The following is a 6,000-nucleotide window of genomic DNA, read 5'->3' as shown; positions in this document are numbered from 1 at the left end:
GTAACTGTGAGTTTAAGGTGGTTTAGAGTTTGGCTAGGAAGAAAAGCTCTCGAGGTAAGGGCTTTTTCCCCATACGTCCATACTAAGTGCTAGGGCTTTGTTATGAAATAGTGGTAGCAATTCTTGTCTTTTGAAAAGAAAAAAATAATTAAAAATGTATTTTAAGGTTAAAATTTAATCTTTTCTAAAAGTGATTATTCTTAATTATGTTTTACATGAAAGTTGTGTATGATAATGTGGTGTGAATTGATATATTTATATTATTATGCTTTATATGTTTTTGTGGTGTTGGAAAAGAAGTGTTACATTTTTTTGATGAATTAAAGAAAAGAGAAAGATGAAAACGTGAGATTGTGAAATGATTGACTTTTGGTTGTGTGTTTGATGGTGCGTTAATATTTGCCTTAGTGGCGGGTTAATATTATATATATATCTGTGTGGTGCATTAGTGGCGGGTTATAATTATATTCTGTGTGGTGCCTTAGTGGCGGGTTTTAGTCTGCATTTTCATGATCATGCATGGCATATGCATCTGTGTGGTGCCTTAGTGGCGGGAATTGCAATTATATTCTGTGTGGATGCCTTAGTGGCAGGAATTGCAATTATATTTCTGTGTGGTGCCTGTGTGGCGGGTTATATCCGGATCATGTAGTATTTAAGAGCATGCACTTTACACATCATTGCATTGCATTGAGTCTGTTGTATGCATGTGATTGATTATTGACTTAAACTATTTTATTGCAAATAAGATGTGTGTGAACCTTACTTTGAAGCATATGACTTGAATGTATTTTTTTTTAATTCTTTTTGATTGATAAGTTTTGATATTATCTATTTTATGACATTGTTTCTGGTGCTTTGAGTATGAACCAATTTGGATAAGGAAATTGACCCTTACATTAATATAATGTTGTAGGTACCAAAGATGATATGTGAAGTTTGTGATGAAAGCGTACGCGGGGATAAAAATTGGGTTTTTTATTGAATTGTAATTTTAGAAGTAATTTTGATGGATATTAGTTTAAGAATTTTTATTAAATTATGTAAAGAATTTTGTATAGGTTTTGCTAAGAATTTATTATTGATGATAAAAAAAAAGGAAATAGTGGTAATTTTCGAAAAAATGAGAATGATTTAGGCGTAATGTCTTGGACCAAAATCCGGGGCGTTACACAATCTTGAGAAAAAAAAATACAAGCCTACTAAAGGTTGTCGAGGTTACCTTTTTTTAATCAATCTTGCATTTTTGCAATTTGAGAACTTGCAGCTTAACATTTGTGTTTTTAAAGTTAATATGATATTCTAATATATGTTATTTTGACATTTTTTCTGATATTTGGAGACAAACTCGTTATGAAGTTACAAATGTTCAAGAACGTTGTGCAAGTTTGATTCTTGCAATAATTTGATTGTGTGAAGCAATGACATTTAATGTTTAGTTTGTGTCTATTATGGTATTAGTGAATGATTTTGTAACTTTGAATTTGTAGTGTTTGATATGAAATTTGGTTCAATGATATTTTATATTAGTGGTTGCATATGAAATTTTAGATTAATTTAAGAAATTATGTTTTATAATATGTATAATATGGAAGAAACTAAAATAAAAATTGAATTTAAATGGGTTGAACATAAATATTTTTTTTATTTTTTTTTTTTATAAATTTTGAGCTCTTTTTAAGTGGGGTGAACCAACTTAATTAATAGCTTTTTAAATCAGGTGACCCGACTTAATAAAACTTTTTAAGTCGGATGATAGTTAGACTTAAAATCAAAATAGTATTTAAGTCGGCCACCTATAAGTGGGATCTACAACCGACTTAAAAAGTCGTTTTCACCCCACTTTAAAAGTGTTTTTTGTACTAGTGGTCATGCAGAGATTTATAAAGATTGCTATCTTCATGGAATTGACTTATTTGTTTCTTTGCTTTTGGTCTCTCATCTTTAAGTGATGCATGGAATGATTTGAGATCAAATTGGTAGTGTTGTTGGTTTGTTTGTAGTTATGAGATTTGTAAGTGGTGCTCTATGTACATCTATTACATTGGTGATTTTATCATGATTTTAGTGTAATTTGATTTGATGTTGTTAATCCATCTTATATTTGTAAACTCGATTTTTCATCTTTCATATATACAGTGACGTTAAGTAATTTAATTTTCACCATTAACTTTCATATCACTTTGATATATGTTTGTTTGAGTGAATTTATGTACTGATGTACTATTTCAGTTCACCAAGTTTGGTCTATAAATTATAATTATACAAAAATTAAACTTTTCATATGATAATAATGAATTCAATATTGGTTGTAAAATATAATGATATTATGGTATAATAAATCTAAGAAGGCATCTCAGGCTATTAAATCTAATTAAAAGGTAAGGAAAATATATATATTGAAGTGGTTAAAAATGATTAGTGTAACAATTTAGTGAAATAAAAATAAAATTATAGGCTTAAAAGTAAGTAAAAAAATTAATTTTTAACCAAATATTCAAGTTATTTTTATAGGTGGTGGGATTAACAAAATGCATGAATCGAATGTCACAATGGTACATCAAAAAGTAAGAGATAAGAAGACAATATAAATAATACACTTTGATGCCTTACGCTCATTTGAGAGTAAAAATCATAAACGCAAGGTTCATGAAATTAGGAAAGGAAAGATAAAATAAAATTATTGAGTGCCAATACAATAACTTAACGACAACTCACGGATTATTCTATCATAAAGTATATTGCACATTTATTTTGTTAGCACGATAAAACATTCTATTCTATAGGGAATTTTCTTACACTCAATATATGCGAGGCTTTTTAACCCATTCACAAATGTTATTAACGCACCTATGAGCATAATTTTTGTCCCAAAGCTTGATATAAGATTTTGGACAATCGAGGTCAATTTCACATTCAATAAGCGCTGCATAACATTCAAAGATAATAAAATAATATTACTAAAATATGATAAAAGATTGTATACAAACTAAGAAGTAAAGAAGGTCCCGTAAAAAAAAGGCAAGAAGGGAATTTGAAAATGATGAAAAATTGGCTTACCTCCACCAACTTCTATTAAGACAATATATAAGGAAAGAAATATAACTACAACATAGACAAACTTGAAAATTTCAAACATATTTTTTTCTTCTTCTTTGGATGTAATAAAAATGATATGATATGATATGATATATATATATATATATATATATATATATATATATATATATATATATATATATATATATATATATATAGTTTATAAATTTCATGTTTTCCTAAAAACAATTAAATAGCTTTTAGAACTTAAGAAGTTTTAAAAGTTCATCATAAAATTATAATAATTATTAAATATCAATGCATTGTGTGTTTGTCTCTTAGCTCACCTAGTAAGGAGGTGACATAAAACTTAAAAGGGAATTGTTTTAACCATTCTTGATAGTAAAGTGACAATTTTATTTTTTTTAACTTTTCTTTAACTTATCATGATATTGAAGGGAAAGGGAAATTTTTATTTTTGGACCTTGGTAAAGTTATTCGTCAAAATAATGCTTTATTGGGGGCGAGAACTTCTTAATGCACTTCCTTAAAAAAAAAAACTTCTTAATGCACAAATAGAACGTACCGTAAAATCAAAATTTTGAAATAGACCTTGGTAAAGTTATCATGATACGTGTATGTTACGGAAGCATGTTTCCAATAGCTTTAAGCTTCAAATAAAATTACGAAAAGGAAGAATACACTTTTCTTTTTGAAAAATGTGGGTGTGTTTGTAAAATACAATAATTTTATTCAAATATAAATATGAAATTTGTTTTTTTTTTTGACAAATTTTTTTATTCAAATATAAATATGAAATTTGTTAATAAGCACAATTAGGAGTATTAACAAATACACCCAGTCTCTCTCAAAAAAAAAATAAAACAAATACACCCAGTGTCAACACTTGAAAATACCCGTAAATAAATCGAGTTCTCTAGTGAAAAACTAAATTTCCCTTTTCGTATCTTGACTATACTTGCGATAAGCACAATATGAGAACTAATCCTATGATGAAGCTTAAGCTCTTAGGTATTTTGTATTTGGTTAGGTCATAGTTTGGGAATGATCATATGGGTTCTATTAGTAGCCAGCCCTTTTGGACCTCTTCTATAGCAACAACCTGATAGCCCCTTTATGTGCTTTATACGATTAGTTTTTGTAAGGATGGGCGCGTAAGACTTATATGTACCTGGGTATTTCAACTAGAATCCTTGGCTTTATCTGTTGCGCATGAGTTAAGGAATTAGGGCACCCACATGCTGCTCTAATGACGCCCTTATCCTCAATATTTGTCCTTAATCTAAATGGACTTATTTTTGGAGTCTTTCTTGATATGACGATCCACATTCCCCCAAACACGAGGCTTGTAAGTGCAAAGTGATTGAATTTAATTCTGGCAAAATTTATCTGGCTTGGTCGTCCCTTAGGTCTATATTGCTTTATGACGGTCGACAACCCTCTAAGTATAAGACCTATATGGGAAAAAAGCTTTAAGGTTACTTTATAATCATATAAATTGTATATTTGCAAGTTCATGTTTTTGAGCATGGTTGTCAAGTTTTTTCCTCTTTGGGAGATTTCTCTCATATGGGTAAAGTCGCCTAGTTCTTTTAATGTACTTTTAGTTTCTCAGAAAATGAAGAATGATTTCTCCTTTTTGTTTCAGATTTCTCTTATGTGTTTGCTTTTCAGTTATGAAGTCGTTTGCTGATTATGCTTTTCGTGAAGGAGAGTGTTTTATTCAAAATTTAGTTTTCGACAATAGTTCGCGGGGCTCCTCTTGGGGAGTAAACAAATGATGACATGGTGTTTACCGGTGTTTTTGGTAAACAATACGGGATGGTTTTGATTATTACAAGCAGGATCAAACCAGAAATCCTAGGACATGTTGTGCATTTGTTTTTAAAAAAGAGAGTTCACGTTCATCAAGTTCATAAGTTGCTTAATGAACAGGACGAGACCGTATGACGTCTTTCGACAGGAAAAGGTTTTAAAACGCAATAAATGCAAGATAAAAGTGTTAAAAGTTAAAATTGCATAAACTTAAAGGAAAGATAAATTGCATTGCATTAAAAATAAAGGTTGTTCGACAAATCCTTTGCATACATTCTGTTTAACTATTTTCTCTCGCACCTGTACTTCGAGTCTTGTAGAATTTCTATAAGTGATTTGTGACCCGTTTTACCTTTGGAAAACTACTATTTATACATAGTAAAATAACTGAAAAAAGCATAATCCCACGATCAGCACTTCTTCCATGTAGATAATCGCTTGTCTCCCACGTTTCCATTGAGTAAACCGCTTCTCTTTGAAATTCAAGATCTTCCCGCCTTTACAGGAATTGCTTGGCTTCGACGGTATCGCATCCTTGACCTACGTATTGTTGAACGCTAAGACTTTTAGGCCTTTTTTATCTAAGCCCACATCTCGTCGAACTCCTCAAGTTTGAAGGAAAGTACTTCGATTCTTGCAATGATAAAAGTCAACTAATGTTGACCAAATTAAATGAGGCTAGTAAAATTACCAGCTAACACATGGGCGCCTCTTTGGGGGTGTAGCCTGTTTGAAGGAAGGGTGCCTAACGAGAAACAACATGTAAGAAATGGGCGGGCTCAACTTGGGTAGTCTAACATGTTTAGGAATTTCAACCTTGGATATTCTAAGTCTTACATGTTTACGAATTTCAACGTTGTTGATTCTTCCTTCATGGGAAGTCTTATATGTTTTGGAATTTGAAGCTTGTTGATACTTCCATCGTGCTAAGTCTTACACGTTTAGGAATTTCAACCTTGTTGATGCTTCAGTTGTGGAAAGTTTTATATGATGCTTCCCTTCATAGGGGAAGTCTTACGGGATGCTTCCCTTTAAGTGGGATACGTCTTCAGTTGTGATAATAAATGTGGTATCACTATGAAAAAGTTTGATAACTGATAGGAAAAGTTAAGATTGTTGTTTTTG

The sequence above is a fragment of the Medicago sativa genome, chromosome 5, assembly GCF_051527215.1.
Source record: "Medicago sativa cultivar Bolivia chromosome 5, Bolivia_mono, whole genome shotgun sequence".
NCBI lineage: Eukaryota > Viridiplantae > Streptophyta > Magnoliopsida > Fabales > Fabaceae > Medicago > Medicago sativa.
Note: the sequence above shows the minus strand (reverse complement) of the source record.